Source organism: Marmota flaviventris, chromosome 3 (genome assembly GCF_047511675.1).
Source record: "Marmota flaviventris isolate mMarFla1 chromosome 3, mMarFla1.hap1, whole genome shotgun sequence".
Lineage (NCBI taxonomy): Eukaryota > Metazoa > Chordata > Mammalia > Rodentia > Sciuridae > Marmota > Marmota flaviventris.
The window spans coordinates 132,677,852-132,695,210 of NC_092500.1; the positions used below are offsets into that span (position 1 = coordinate 132,677,852).

Genomic DNA, 17,359 nt, shown 5'->3' on the forward strand with positions numbered 1-17,359 from the left:
TTTCACACATCCATACATACAAGATAGGTCAAATATTGCTAGCCCAGAGTTGTTTGACAGTTCCCTCTCCTAGAACCTTTACTTTTTAAATGTTGACAATTTCACTTGAGTGGAAAGAATTTCAGGTTAGGGCATGTAGAGAAAGAGAGAAAGGAGCAGAAATGATTGAGAGGAAGTTATCCAGGATGCTACTGCTATGGGAATATGTTAGAATCATGTCGCTGATCGCCTTGGCTCTCTCTGCATTGCTTCTTAGAGAAATAGCAAAGTGGTCCTGACCATTCTTTAAGTTCGAGCTGCATAAAAGTACTCCTGGCTATCAACCCCTGAAGACTACTACTGAGATGCACACCAGAAAGCTATAAAAGCAGTTATAACTGTGTTCTCAATCCCAGTGGCTCAGGAGGCTGAGGCAGGAGGATCGTGACTTCAAAGCCAACCTCAGCAATTTAGCGAGTCCCTAAGCAACTCAGTGACACCCTGTCTCTAAATAAAATACAAAAAAAGGGCTGGGGATGTGGCTCAGTGGTTAAGTGCCCCTGAGTTCAATTCCCAGTTCCAAAAGCAAGCAACATCAAACTGTTCTCATCCAGAAACCAGCCAAGGGAAATTTGGCGTCCACAACCAACTGCAATTCTAGCACCAAGAATTTGTGGCAGAGTGCATTCTCCAAGAATAACTGACTAGGTCCATTATCTAAAATTTAAACTAATTAACATGTTGTTTTTATATATTGTATATTTACATATTATACATAATTTAACATATTTTATCTAAATTTAAAACTAATATAGCTATAGTATGTGATATGTACATTGTGTTCTAAATGGTACATATAATAATACATGTAGTATTTAATATAAAATAGTTATAAAAACTTTCAATAAGTTTTTTTTAAAAAACTATAATTCTAGAATAATTCCAAATGAATGAGAATGCCATTGCCCTCAGTGTATGGAAGGAACTGATTGTTTTGTAAATAGATTCAAGAAGAGTCTTCTCAGTCCATGACAAGTAGGTTACAGTTGGTGCCACTGCTGCCTTGGCAGGGTTTCTCTGGGCTCATTCTCATAGGTTCTCCATAGGACCAACACAGCAAGAGCCTTGGGGACTTCATGCCCACCATTCTGCCTCTGTAAGAGTAATTCCTGGCACAGAGAGATTGCTTAATAAACATCTATCTTAATGGATCTGAGTATTTCCCTTTCAAAGGGCAATCTGTCATAGTTAAAGACAAATTTTGACTTTTTATTAGACTGTGCCAGCCTTGCTAGGTCTTGAAATCTTGTGTAGCAGTAAGGTGACCAATTCTAAGAGTTAAAGCAGGGCAGAGCAGGGATATAGCTCAGTGATAGAGAGTATGGACAGCATGCGTGAGGCCCTGGGTTTGATGTACAGAACCACAAAAACAAAACAAAACTTAGAGCAGCAATAGCAACCTAAAATAGTCATTTTGTAAGATTTGAGAGGTACAGCTAGTAGGAGGTATGCTGGCTGAATAATGACTAAAAAGTGACGAAAAGCTTCCTGTGTTTAATTAAAGATTCTAAGTCATCAAGTAACATGAAGATAAAAATAAGGCCAATTATACTGCTTGGCATACAAATGTGTTATTTCCTTAAGCAGGAAAACAAAAGTACTTAGCCTCTGCTTTTGTGTTTTAGTTGAAAGCGGAAACAGGAGGAGTCTAGTGGAAATCATTCAGATCTTGTATGATATTTGCATTTGCTGTTGGTTAATTTTTAAACATTTTGATGTGTGGGAAATGAACTCTTCTGTTTTTAATTTTCTCACATGTTAAAGACAACGACAGCATCGTGTGATACTATAAGAACTGAAATCATCATCCTTGCCAAGCTCCTCCAGTCTTCATCCCACTTTTTCCTCCCTGGGCCCACCTTCCATGAGTTGCCCAGACAAAAATCCAGAAATCATCCTGGACTCCTTTCTTTTCCTTTCCATAAACAATCCATCAGATTATTTCTGTGAAGCTTTCTAAATGTATCTTGAATCCAACCACTTTTACCATCTGCATGGCACTAATATTATTGGCAGTCTACGCCACCACCATCATTCGCCCGGATTCCTATTGGTCTCTTGTACCCTAATGGCCCATTATCCAAAGAGAAGCTAGATTATCTTCCAAAAGCATAGATCAGATCATACTTGAAAACCCTCAGAAACTCTTAATGCCTTTAGAATACAACTTCCTTGGCCTGGCTTCAATTCCATTGGGATCTGCCCCAACTTGCTCTCCAACAGTATGATTCTATCTTTCTTGTTGTCCATCATGGTCCATTCTCAGTGACCATTTTCCTGTCTCCAACATGTGCTCCTTCCATAACATCTTTGTGCTTGCTCCTCCCTCTTCCAGGTGTTTGCTCCCTGAGATTGTTATACTCTGGTTCCTTCTCATTATCCAGGGCTCAGAGGGTAGCTTCCTGGAGACTTTCCTTGGTGGAGTGTTCTGCCCCACCCAACACTGTCCCATTGCCCCATAGAACCTAGCTCCACCTCACCCAGATATTATCTCTTCATGTGTCAGTGGTATGCCTCACATCTGTAGATAGAGACTTTGCCTTCTTCACTGATATAAGTTTCCAGTGCCTTACAGAGAGGACATGCTCATTAGCTATGTGTAGATTGAGTGAAATTTTTAAAATGCTAACAGCAAAGCATCTAACAGATTTGGTTTCTCTGTGTGTGTGTGTGTGTGTGTCTGTTTTTTTTTTTTTTGTGTGTGTAATTTAAAATCTACTATTTCTCTTTGTATGTTTTTGTTTGTTTGTTTTGGTACAGGGATTGAACCCAGGAAAACTTAACCACTGAGCCACATCCCCAGACCTTTTTTGCATTTTTATTTTGAGACAGGGTCTCACTGAGTTGCTTAAGGCCTTGCTGAGTTGCTGAGGGTGGCTTTGAACTTGCAATCCTCCTGTCTCAGCTTCTCAAGCCACAGGGATTATAGCACTGTGCCTGGCTCTTTGTATGTTCTTAATATGAAACCCTTTATCATGGTGTGTTAGGTTCTGTACTTAAAGTTGAGAATACCAAAATAAACAAGATCTGGTCCTTTGGAAGTTGTAATCTAGTGACTAAAATAGACAAATAGATTTTTAAAAAAATAGTGATCAAATATATATATTCTTTATCATTTTAGCCATTTGTAAGTGTACAATTCAGTGGCATTAAGTACATTAAGAACGTTGCACAACCATCACTATTTTCTTCACACAAAAATTTCTTCAACATCAACATAAACTCTGTCTTTCCTCTCCCCATAGTCCCTGATGACCTCTATCCTACTTTCTGTCTCTATGAATTTGCCTCATATAAGTGGAATCATATAATATTTGTTCTTCTGCGTCTGGCTTATTTCACTAAGTATAATATTTTTAAGGTTCAACTGTGTTGTAGCATATGCCAAAATTTCATTCATTTTTATGGCTGAGTAATAAATACATTACATGTATATATCACATTTATCTGTTCACCTTTTGATGGACACTTGGATTGTTTCCATCTTTTGGCTCTTGTGAATAATGGTGCTGTAAACATGGGTATGCAGTTATCTATCAAAGACCCTGCTTTCAACTCTCTTGGATATGTGAAAAGGAGTAGAATTTCTGGGTAGTTTAATGATTAACTTTTTGAGGAGCCAACTGTTTTCTTCAATAGAGGAGACACTATTTTATAGTCCAACCAGCAATGAACAAGAATCCCAGTTTCTCCACGTTCTAACCAACACTGGCTTCTTTTCGTATTTGTTGCAATAGCCATTCTAGTAGTTGTGGAGGAGACAAGAAAAGGCTGATATTCATATTGTGCTGTGGATGAAATAAAAGAGAAGCGAATTGGCTGCTATGGAATGTCTAAGAACTAGAATGTGAAGAGATTCTATTGATCCATCACAATGGGGTACACATTTTCAGCTATTTGGTAATGACAGATATTATTTATTCTACTCTATATATGCTTATGTAATTCTCTTGGTAACTAATGGAACCCTTTCTGAGATAGCTGGTTGAGTAACTATAGGTATAAACTGCTCAAAGAACTAATGACATTGACTAGTTTACATGAGACCAAGTCCCTGTGGCACCACATTTAATCTTATTCTGTTTATTGCCCAAAGTGCCATCTACCTATACACATATCCATCACCTATCCATCCATCCATCCATCCGTATATCTATCTACCCATTCATCCATCTACCCATCCATCCATTTAAGGTTTTTTTTTTTTTTGTACTGTGGGGGATTGAACCCAGGGCCTTGCAAGGCAAGCAATCTACCAACTGAGATATATCACCAGCCCTCATTTAAGTTCTAAAGAAAATAACTGCAAACTCTGTTCTCATACTTGTAGCATTATGTGGTCTATAATTTGGCAATCTAAAAAGTTAAAAGACTTTTACACAAAGCTCAACAATATTTTTCTATTAAAGTAGTATTATAGATGAAGATTAGTTTCCAGTATAGTTGAGAAATACTATTTAACCTATAGAGTAATTGAATAATGTTATCAGCAGGATTATAGCCTCCAACAAACAAAAAATGAACAAAGAAAAAAACCTGTTGCTATGGGAACAGCTTTATGCTGTAGACCAGGGACCCCTAACATTTTGGCCCTAATAGGGGAAGGAGTTACAATCTTCTTCCCTCTCTCTTTCCCTTTACCACCAACTTCCCTCACACCTATATTCCCAGAAAATTGATTCTTAGTGTCTTACTTTTGTGGTTCCGAAGCTGATACCCTGGTACAGGCGAGAGACTGGATAGGGGCACAGGTGAGATGGAGGGGCTTATGAAATGTAAGGGAATCCTGATGTGCGTTCCAGGTGGGATTTTTAAAAATATTTTTATTAGTTGTTTATTTATTTTCATGTGGTGCTGAGACTCAAACCCAGTGCCTTCTACATGCTAGTCAAGCGGTCTACCACCAAGTCACATCTCAGTCAGCTGGGCTATCTTGTGCTTACTAATCTCTCTGAATTTCAGGTTCCAAAGTGATGAAGTAGGAAGAAAGACATAATTTCACAGTTAATTTTTAAATAAATAAGTGCATTTTAATTACACAGAATATTGGGTTTCATTATGGTGCATTTGAACATGCATATAATATAATTTGAACATATCTGCCCTTCCATTACCCTTGCTTTCCCTTCTTCTCTAATAGCCCCCCATACAGTGATCTTAGGAATTAAATGAGTACTCAGTCTAGCACTTGACCTATGTAATTGCTCAACAAACAGTAACAATATTATTACCACTGTAACTAGAATCAAGCGACATGCAAAAATGCCTCAAATATACCAGGTAGTCAATAGATGTTAGTTTCTTTCCCTTTTTGTTAGTTAGCTCTGTGAGGTGGAGCATTTTTGGCATTTTGATGCCCACTTATAGGCCTGAGATTGGAGAGAGATTAGAGACAGGTGGTTGCCTGGTTAGGAAGCAGAGGAAGTGTTGGAAGTCAGAGTCTCATCTACACACAACACGGTGATTGTGGCGGAAGGATGCGTTAGGAATAGAGGATGGAAAACGTGTGGGGCATAGAAAGAGGCCCTACTACCTTGCACACTAATCCCAGCCAATTTAAAGTTTAAGGACGACCCGCAGGGGCGGGGGCGGGTGGAGGGGTTCTGCAGAAAGACTGGCAGCCCCCGCCCCCAGCCCGGCGGAGCAGCACTATGATCCAGGCCTGATCCTTTGGCGCCACCTAATGGACCCAGGTGGTAGGTACTTCATCCTTTTAAATTCCCCCGAAATCTTGATTGCCTTTGTAAATCCAATTGTTTTCAGTAAAAGGGATTATGGATTTTTATGTTTATTTTTATTAACTTAAACATACGTTGCATTAATAAGAATATGTCCCAGATGAATACTACAAGGAAGTTGGAGCAGGAGGATTACCGACTGATAATTTTATTGTTTGCATTGTTAGGTGCAAATTAATCACCCATTACAGGCTCGCTGCGCAGAACACAGGTCGTCGAAGGTCTTGCTCAGGTCACCGAGGCCTGTGTGGCATAACCGGGAGTCCCGAGCATCTAGCTGCGTAGTCTCAGGCCGCGATATGCTCAGATCTGCTCTAACGCTCTCTGTCTTCCTCTTCATCCTCATCTTTAGCGACGTTCCTATTGGCTTCTGAGAGCTGCCGCTGCCCAGGAGCAGCACAAAAAGCCTTTTATGGAACCCTCTTCCGTCAGTGCTGTCCTTACATGTGTCAGCAGGTGTCAGCACATGCCAGAGAGTAAAATACACCCCCCACGAGATGCAGGCTTCTGTCACTACATTGGGGCTGGGGTGAGCAGGAGAACGGGACCAAGAAAATCCACAGTGATTTACAAGTGATGCCCACATCAGAGTTTTCTTGGGCTTCCTTAAAAGAGGCAGTGTCACCCTGAGAAACGCCTTGAACTCGGGTCTGAATACCAGTGTCCGTCTTTCGGGTACTTTGTCACTTTTGCTACTGAAATGGCTTACACTCTGAACCACAGATGAGTCACCTGTGAAAACAAGAACAATACTGTACCAACTTCTTAAGATGAAGTACGAGAGAATATGTTACCTTTCCTTATGAACTTCTCTGGTGCTCTTTGGAAGTATAGAGCATTAGTAAATAATTTTTGGTGACATACTTCACTGGATACTGCCTCTTCTTACTTCTTCAGGTGACACCAGCCCAATTTATATATTAAAAAGTTGGTGGACAGCCTCTATGCAAATAGATTTAATAATTTCAGGTAAAGTAAGGTACATAACGTTCTTGGTTTTCAGGAAGATTCCTGGTGCTTCTGAGTATCTAGTCTTTTGGGGCATCCTCGGACAGTCACTTTGGTGCAGTGACCTGAGATACAGCTCATCCATAGAAACTCTCTTCTCAGGTGGTAAAAGCAGGGGAACTGAGCAAAGATTGGTTCCTTCCAATTTGAATCTTGCCTTGGGTAGTTCTTGAGAAGGTGTCTGAACCTATCGGAGTTGGAATGAAAAGAAGGGCTGTTAGTTTTCTATATTTTACTGAAAATTCAGTGGCTAAAAACAACAGAAATATATTCTTTCACAGTTGTGGAGGCTGGAAGTCTGAAATCTGTAGAACTGTTCTCCCTTTGAGGCTCTGGTGAACCTCTGTTGACTGGTTCTTCCAACTACTGGAGCCTGCTGGCATTCCTTGGCTGGTGGCTCTCTTATCTCCGTCCTGTGCCCTCTCCCCTTTTGTGTTGGAGCTCTTATGTGGTATGTTGATGACACTCAGGGCATATCTAGGGAACCCAGGATCATCTCCACATCTCAAGATCCTTAACTTAATCACACCTGTGAAAGGCGTCGTCATGTAAAGGAACACAGATCTCACAGATTAGGACCTGATATCTTTGGGGGACTATTTTTCACCTACTAAAAAGGAAATCGGAGAATTTGTTATTTGTTGCCAGACATGTGGGGGGAAGTCAGGTTACTTGAGCAGAGGTTCTGACATCATCTCTCCTAGACCTCCAAACAGGTAGAGGATGTGTTCAGAGTTGTGAGGACCTTCCTGGCTCAGCAGATGCAGGTGGCAGAAGTGTAGGGTGTGGGATGTTGCTGTAATGAAACAGAAAGGCCTCCAGAGAGACCATCAAGATCTGCAACTCAGGAAGGAGTATGCAATGGAAGAGGGTTTGACAGACATTTCTTCCGACTACTCAACTCTGCCAATAGCAGTGGAGCCGCTTCAGATGACAGGAAAGAGATGGGCATGGCTGCACTCCAATAACTTTCCTGTGATTACATGTGAAACAGATTTATTGGAGGAAAGAGATGGGGAGGAGAAACATGGGGGAAGCAGGGAGGGCAGAGAACTTCAGAGCCTAGAGCAGGTCTAACAACCAGGGGAGGAGAGAAGGAAAGTGGGGTGGGGAGTACGATTCACTCTGTGCTGCAGCTCTGAGAAAGTCTTGGCCAGGTTGTTGGGGGAGCCCCAGAGTAAAGACCAGTCATCAGAGGATTTGCTCTTTAGCCTAACTCCACACCGACTGGGAGCGATGCATTTTTGTCGTTATTGTAGGTGGACACAATACCTTTATTTTATTTATTTATATGTGGTGATGAGGATCGAACCCAGTGCCTCACACATGCTAGGTGAGCGCTCTACCCCAGAGCCCCCTGGCAATGCAGTTTTGACACGAAATCTGCTTTGGAGCCAAGCTGTGACAGGGGTACACTGTCTGCTGGCTACACTCCTCTCATGGAGTCTTATGGAGAGCCCCGTGGGTGGTTCACCTTCCTGGTCACCCTCATTATTTTCACATAATCTGTATGCTCTTTAGTAAAGTAAACATAATCATTAAATCATTTATTTGAAAGCTGTACCAGCTTAAAGCTCTTCAAACCATTAATAGCTCTGTAAATTTTTACCAAGGAGTTGGGAGTCAAAGAAAGAACAGTGAATTCATGCCAGGATAACTGGCTTATCGTATAACCCCAATTTGGACAGTTTTGAGTTTTCTGAGCCTCCGTTTTTGCTTGCATAAAATGCTGCCTAAGATACCTGCCTGCCTACTTAGAACTTCAGCATACAGCCATAAGCCTGGGGTTCCAATCCTGATTCTGCCGTCTACCAACAGGATACTGGTGGGCACATTTTCCTCATCTCTATAGAAGAAATGACATCACCCAAACTTCAGCCATCAGTTTGTGCTGCTTCTCCCTGGGGTTTGTTGTGAGTCTCAATGGTTCGGGGCTAAAACATAATAGTTATTAAGGAAAAAAATACAAAGTAATGGCTGTGAAAATTATTGGAGGGCTGGGAGTATTGCTCAGTGGTGGAATGCTTGCATAGCATGCGTGAGGTCATGGGTTCATTCCCCAGCAATGCAAAAAAATTGAGAAAAATAAGAAATTAAGTTATTATTATTTGGGGGCTCCTGTGTAACCATACAACCCTCAGCTATACCAGTATCCAGCCACGATGGCCCACAACCAGTAACACCTCTGGAACCTCAGGCCCCTCTCTGTCCCTCCCTTGCCCTGGCCACTTCTTTTTGTCCTTGGTTTTCCCATTTATATTGCAGTGACCTCATCTCTGTTCTGCTGTTTTGCTGTCCTTCAGGCCCCCTCATTGAAGGAGATGCTTTATTTTTATTTCTTATGATACCCCATATTTAATTGAATCTAAAATGTTCCTCATTTTTAAGTCTCATCATTAGTTTATAGACACAAAGATAGGAAGAGCCTCTGCCGGTGAGACTGTGGCACAGTGTCTTAATGACAGCCCTGCCTGATGCGTGGATTGGTCACACCGACCTCTCATTGCAATGTGATTTCTTTCATTTGCTCTGAAGGTCTTGACAACTCACCCTCCCTTCACCTGCACTGTTGGTGTGATGAGCGTCTCCTTCAGATACCTCAATCATTTGACATGACTTGCCTCCACTATATACTCTCTAAGGTCCTGCTCGCCACCTTTAACATACATAGGAATCACCTGGGGATTTTGCACAAAATGCAAATCTTAGGCTCCGGGCTGGATCTGAGATTCTGCATTACTAACAATCTTCCAGGTGACATTATGTCTCCTGGACCACGTACCCTTCAAGTAGCAAGGCTGTAAAGCAGTTGATTTGTTTTGAAAGAAAATACGGAATTATAATCACTTCTCATCCAATGAATATTCACTACACCAATAACAAATGTAGGCCCCCCTTGCTTTGTCTCCTCGCCTCTCCTGGGGAGTGTGCTGTGAGTTTTCCTTTCAGAGCTGAATCGCCGCATAATCTTTCTGAAGACATTTTACATGGCAATTAAGCCCAGCACACGGAGTACTAACGACGCACATAATTTTGTTGAAGTGATGACAACAGCAACAGCTGTGAGCTTCGCACATGCAAGCAATGACAAGGATGTCACGTGGATGCCCGAAGGACAGCAGTTGCATGACGCTTTGATCACAAGATATATTGCAGTTTAGAGAGTTCAGAGATGTTGAGGTGGGAAAAAAAATGTGCATCTTAGAATCAATGCAAAATGAAAAGTAATTTATTCTTTCAGTTCCTTATATTTCTCCCTTTCCTACTTTCAGCTTTGTTCTCAGCGTGAAGAGATTTCCTGTAGGGACTGATTAAACCGAAAAGCTGCTGCAATTTGGTTGGGTGTTTTTGGAGGATGAATTCTCTGGGTCCCACCCAGAGCCTGGGACTCTGAGAAATCAGGGCAGCTCTTATCCCCAGTGATCTTGTTGTTTAAGGGTCTCTCTCCTGGAGCTGCCTGTCCCCCCTCCAGGCCTGGGCACTCATCTTTCTCAGAAGCTCACAAGTTATAATTCTTCCTGGATTTCTCTGTGGCATGACCACACCTTCTGGGAGCTTGTAAAACCATCCTGGCTGGGATGCCTGCTAGTTAGTAATGAACTGAGCCTAGCACAAGATAGAAGCATTAAAAATATCTGTTGAACATTTTGGAGAGATAAGCCACAACTGATCAGTGAGGCCTGAAATGACTGAATTACTGAGAACACATTTTATCTGAAGTGGCTGTGTGAGGCATTAGTGCCTCACATCAGCTGGGGTAAGGTTGGGGTGGCAATTTCCATTAGTTATGCTGGGAATTTTTCTTACCACTGGACATATTGTCAACTCTTGACCTAGAGTGCAATAGCATCAGAAAGAAGGGACAAGATAAATAAACATGTAGGAATTTAAATCACTAGCGCCACATATCCTAAAATATTTTCCATGTAGAGGTTTTTTCCCATTGTTTTAAGGGCTGGGGCTGGGGCTCAGCAGTTGCACACTTGCCTGGCATGTGTGAGGCACTGTGTTCAATTCTCAGACCACATATAAAAAAGTAAATAAATAAAATAAAAGCCTATCAGCTAAAAAAATATTTTTTAAAAATTAAAATATATATATATACATACATACATAAAATTTACCATTGTAGCCATTGTTAAATACACAGTTCAGTAGTATTAAATAAATTCATAATATAATGCAACCATCAACTCCATCCACCTCCATAAATTTTCTCCTCTCCTAAAACTGAAATTATAGTCATTAAACAACAACTCTTCGTTTGCCCTTCCCTCCAGTCCCTGGCAACCATTTTACTTTCAGATATAACATTTTCTTTTCCAAAACGAAACCAGTTTGATTAAAAAGAGTAGTATCCTTTTACATTTTTATTTATTGTATTAGTCAACTTTTCATCACTGTGACAAAACACCCAGAAAAATCAACTTAGTGGAGGAAAGATTCAGTTCAGCTCATGGTTGCAGAGGTTTCAGGACATGATCCGCTGACTCCATTGTTTCTGGGCCTGTGGTAAGGCAGAACATCATGGCAGAATGGTGTAGAGGAGCAAGGCTGCTCAGATAAAAATCTTCCAGGTGAGGGTCTGGGGATACAGCTCAGCTGGTAGAGTGCTTGCCAGGCATGCACAAGGCCCTGGGTTCATTCCCCAGCACCACCAAAAACCAAACCAAAACAAACAACAATCAAACAAAAAACCCACCACCAAAAATCTTCCAGGTGATATTACTGGCCAAGAAGCAGAGAGAGAATAAGCAAGAAAGGGGCTGGGTACAAGATGTACTCTTCAAGGACATGTCCCATGACCCCCTTTCTCCAATAGGCCCCACCTCCTGCAGTTTCTAGCACCTCCCGATAATGCCATCAAATTATGAATTTGTCAATGGATTAATCCATTGATGAGGTCAAAGCCCTCATGATCTAACCACTTTCCAGAAGCTCCGCCACTAGCATTGGGGATCCAGTCTTTGACACATGAGACTTTGGGGACCTTCCAGAAACAAACCATATACACATGTCTTCTAAAATTTTTATTAACAGGTAATAACTGTACATATTAGTGTGGTGCAGTGTTAGAGAGCATGCGTTGATCAAATCAGGGCAATGAGTTTTCTCTCTCCTTATTATTTCTTTATTTTTTTGAGACTGAGCTCTTTTCTTCCAAGAATTTTAACAAGTGTATCCCTAAAGCAATTCTACCTATCATGTAAAGTAAGTAAACACACACCTTCTTTTACCTCACTGAACTCAACTATAAAATTTGGACAGAATACATACCAAATAAATTGCAGAAACTCTGAGATGAACTAAGTTAAATTCTTCTTCTTCTTTTTTTTTAATTGCACAAACTTGGGTCACATTCAAGCACTATGAATCTCTAAGAGAGGTCCATTTATATTTAATATTGTTCAAACAGTCTGATTACAGCTAGTTTTTCCCTTAAGGATTATCTCCAGAGATATGCTGCTTTGTTTCAATGTGTCCTGTGTCCCTACATGTGGATTAGATGGATATGATATCTTGTATGTCTCACATGGAGATCACACTTTCTTTTGACAACTGTCACATTTGGGGGGAAAACAACCTGCCATTTCATGGTGACTTTAATTTGGCTTCTCTGATGGGTGGCTATAAATGAATACTTCTTCTAGTTTACTAATTAGACCAGGCTTGCTTTTCGTTCCTGTTGAGTGATTCACATGGCGACAACTAATGCAATAACATAGCAAGATTAACTCTTCCTCCATAAAAAGGTTGAGCTTGATGAACCAAGAGGGACAAAGGACAAAGAAGTGATCGAGTAGCTTATAATTGCAGAGATGAGTCATGGGATTCAATACTGCTGGGGAGTTGATGCTAACCAATTTGAAACTTTGAGATCTTTTCCCAGTACTATATTTAGAATTCAGAGGGAAAAAAAATTAACAAAGTTCCATGTTAGATGACACCGGATTTGTTTCATTCTCTCTTTATTAAGTTTTTATTTCCTGTGGTTTGTGCCATTCTGCTATTAATATTGCCACTACAGTATTCTTTTGATTAGAATTAGATTGAGGTTAATTTAAAACCTCAGGGAGGAAAAAAAAATCTTGTCACTTTTGGGACCACATTTACTCAAAAATAGAGTGCTTAGGCTTGCTTTCCCTCCCTCCCTCCCTCCCTCCCTCCCTTCCTTCCTTCCTTCCTTCCTTCCTTCCTTCCTTCTTTCAACAGGCTCCAGGTAAGATAAAGGATAGTAGATTTTTGCAGTACAACAAATTACTGCTAACATAGAAACTTACACAACATCATTGAATGGGCCAGTTGCTGTAAGTCGGAAGTCCAGGCAAAGCCCAGCAACCTCTTCTGCTCAGATTCTCACAAGACTTGGGCCAAGGGATCAGCTCAGGCTGGGATCTCACATGAGACTCAGTGTTCTTCCTCAATCACGAGGCCATCGGCAGAATCCCTTCCTGTGCACTGCAGAGCTCACAGAGACTGCATCTTCAAGGATGACCAGAGTCTATCTGGCTTTGAATTTCTCAGACTTCTTTTAAGCACTCATCAAATTAGATTAGTTCTATCTCGGATAACCTTTTTTTATTATTATTAATTTAAAGTCAACTGATTAGGGTTCTTAATTATATCTGCAAGATCTCTTCTGCCTTATAAAGTAACAAGATCATGGGAGTGACGTTCTAGCAGAATTTACAAATCCTGCAGAGGATTATAAAGGGCACCTAAACAAGAGGGCAGGAATCTTGGGACGCATCTTAAAATTCTGTCTGTCATATGAAGTAAACCCACACTTCTGTTCAGCTCCCACTAAACTCAACTATGAATCTGGGACAGGGCTGGGGTTGTAGCTCAGTGGTGGAGCAAATTACTTGCCCAGTGCAAGTGAATTCAGTCCCCACCCAGCACCACAAAAAGCAAAGCAAAACAAAATGGACAAATAAAAAAACCCCAAAATCTAGACAGAACATAAGGATGGCTCTTTGAGATCTCTGCAAAAGAAACATCAGCATGTAAGTCAAGGAAGAGCACCAAAATTCAAGTACTGTAAACCAGCAGTCTCACGGCACACTATTCAAATTGTCCAAGATACAAAATACAAAACTAAAATTACTTGTTACACGAAGAGACAAGCACCTCTACTTACATGGGAAAAGACAATCAATAGACAACAATAATTAGATGATACACATACTAGAATGTTCCATAAAGAGTTAAAGCAGCTATTTAAAAAGTACTTAAATGAGCAGGCTCAAAAACTCTTGTAGCTTTGGATTTAATTTGGTCTTTTTTTTTCCCCCTAGCATTTTAGGGTGGAAGTTGAGGAAACTGATTTAAGAACTTTCCTTTTTCCAGTCTAGGCATTTAGTGCTATAAATTTCTTCTAAGTTCTGCTTTAACAGCATCCTGCATATTTGAAATGCTCATTTTCATTCAGTTGAAAATGTGTCTAATTTTTCATTAATCTATTTGGTATTTACAAGCATATTATTTAGTTTCCATCACTCAGACATTAGAATTTCCCAGGGATGTTTTCATAGTTGAGTTCTAGTTTAATGGCACTTTAGTTAGATCATATACTTTGAATGACTTGAATGCTTTTAGATTTATTGTATACCTTATTTTATAGTTCAGAATATGATCTATTTTGGTAAATGCTTCGGGTGCATTTGACCATAATGTGTACTTTACTATAATGGAGTATTTTATAAATGTCAATCATATCAGTTGGATAGCAGTGATTTTCAAATCTTTGACAAACTTGCTGATTTTCTTTTCACAGGTTCAAGCACTTATTAGAGACAATTATGAAAACAGCAAAGTGTGATTTTGGATTTGTTGGTGCTCTTTGTTGTTCTATAGATTTTTGCTTCCTGTGGTTGGAGGTTCTATTAGGTGCCCCTTTGTGGTTACTATTGCCACTGCAGCTTTCTTTTGATTAGTATATTAGTATTATCTATTACTTTTATCCCTTTAATTTTGAAATATTTGTTTTAATTTTTTTTTTTTTTGGTACTGGGACTTTTACCCAGGGGTGCTTAACCACCGAAACACATCCCCAGTCCTTTTTAATATTTTATTTAGATATAGGGTCCCATTGAGTTGCAAGTGCCTCACTACATTGCTGAGGCAGGCTTTGAACTCTCGATCCTCTGCCTCAGCCTCAGTCTCTGGGATTACAGGTGTGCGCCACCACACCCGGCTTCTTTTGTTTTAAATTTTAAAGAGCATTTCTAATAGTGTATATTTGGATCTTGATTTTTTTAAATCCACTCTTCTAATCTCTGCTTGTTAGTCAAGAGTATTTAGATTATTTACAGCTAATGTGATAATTGATTTGAGCTCATTATCTTGCTACAACAGTACCCTCTTATGTGGGGTTTCACTTGCTGAGTTTACAGTTGCCTACAGTCAACAGCAATCCAAAAATGTTATGTGGAAAATTCTAGAAGAAAACAATTTTTAAATTTTAAAGTTTACACTGTTCCACGTAGCTTGAGGAATCCTCATGCCACACTGTATCTGCTATCTGCCTTTTCATTTCTTAGTAGCCATCTAGGTTATCAGATGGTCATGGTATCACAGTGTGTGGGTTCAGGTAACCCTTAATTGACTTAATCATGGCCCTGGAAGGAAAGACTGGTGATGTTGGCAGTGTTATCACAGCATATTGTCATAATTGTTTTATTTTATTATTAGTTATTATTTATCTCTTATTTTGCTTATCTTACAAATTAAATTTTATCATAAGTAGGTAACTATAGGAAAAAACAGATTTTTTTGGTTCTCTCTGCAGTTTCGGGCATCCTCTGGGGATGTACCTGCCATGGATAAGGGGGAATTACTGTATTTGATTTTTAAATGCTGTTCTTTTTTCATTTTTTTCTATTCTTTTTCTTCATGTTTTGGATTAAATGACTTTAAAAATTATTTCATTTATTCTCTATTGTTTGTTGACTTATTACCTATACATCTTCATTTTGATAGTTTAGTGGAGAGCTGTAGTGTAGATTGTATGTAACATGCAGGATATAACTCAAATTTGTCATTGCCCTCTTTAAGTGATAATCTATCACCTTATAGATAGCATAAAAATCTTAAAATATTTCCTATCTTAAAATATTATTTGTGCTATTCTCATATACTTTACTTAGACATGTATTATAAATTCCACAATATTGTTATTACTTTTGTTTAAATAGATTATCTTATAAAAATATCTAGTAAGGAAAAAATCACATGTATTCACTATTTTTTGTGTTCTTTATTCATTTGCATGGATTCGGATTTCCATCTGGTTTTATTTTTATTTCTGCTTTAAAACATCTTCTAATATGGGTTTACTGGTGAATCAATTCAGTTTCTGTATGTTTGGAAACATCTGCATTTTATCTTTGTTTTTGAAAGATAGTCTTGCTTCACATAAACTTCTGTTTGACAGTTTTTGCCTTTAAGTATTTTAAAGATGTCTTCTCAGTTCCTTTGTTTCCTATAAAAAAAATCCATTCTCCTCTTTGTCTTTGTTTTTCTTTATGTAACATCTTTTTCTTCCCCCTCTAGCTATTGTAAGATTTTGTGTTGGTTTCTTCAGCAATTTGATTATGTTAAGCCTGGTGTCATTTGCTTCATGATTCTTTTGCTTGGAGGCTTGCTGAGATTTTTGGATTGTGGGTTTACAGATTTAATGAAGTTTAAAGTATTTTCAACCATTATTTCTTCAAATATTCATCCTGTCATCTCTGTCCTCTTCTTTGGCAAAACCATTGTACATATGTTAGGCCACTTGAAGTTATCTCAAAATTCGTTGATACTTTTTAAATTAAAAAAAAAATATTTGTTTTAGGAGAGTTTTTATTATTAAATCCTCAAGTTTACAGATGTATTCTTATGCAATGTTTAATCTACTACTAATCCCATTCATTTATTTTTTTCATTTCAGATGTTGTTTTTCATCTGTAGAAGTTCAATTTGGGTGTTTTTATAAAAACATTTTTTAAAGAAGATTTCTCTACTTAGCCTCTTTTTTTTTTTTTTGAGAGATTTTTAATATTTATTTATTTTTTTTAGTTTTCGGCCGACACAACATCTTTGTTTGTATGTGGTGCTGAGGATCGAACCCGGGCCGCACGCATGCCAGGCGAGCGCGCTACCGCTTGAGCCACATCCCCAGCCCTCTACTTAGCCTTTTAAATATTTGAATACAGTTATAATAACTATGTTAATGTGCCTATTATTAATTCTAACATCTGTGTCAATATCAATTCTGATTAAATTTTGATTCGTTGATTATTCTCCGCATTGTGGATTTTATATATATACACTTTTTTTTTAAAGAGAGAGAGAGAGAGGGAGGGGGAAGAGAGAGAGAGATAGAGAGAGAGAGAGAGAGAGAGAGAGAGAGAGAATTTTTTAATATTTATTTTTCAGATTTCGGTGGACACAACATCTTTATTTTATTTTTATGTGGTGCTGAGGATCGAACCCAGTGCCCTGCGCATGCCAGGCGAGTGTGCTACTGCTGGAGCCACATCCCCAGCCCATATATACACTTTTTTGATTGACTGGTGATTTTTATTTTA

General features: G+C 39.2%; 1 long non-coding RNA gene across 1 annotated transcript in view; it reads right to left on the reverse strand.

The window, feature by feature from the left end:
• Window positions 1-5,070: 5,070 nt before the first annotated feature.
• Window positions 5,071-17,359, reverse strand: part of LOC139705253 (uncharacterized) — a 140,867-nt gene continuing 128,578 nt past the window's right edge. Inside the window, exon 3 of the long non-coding RNA XR_011707156.1 lies at window positions 5,071-6,972. This is a non-coding gene — a long non-coding RNA (uncharacterized lncRNA). The remainder of the gene's footprint in view (window positions 6,973-17,359) is intronic.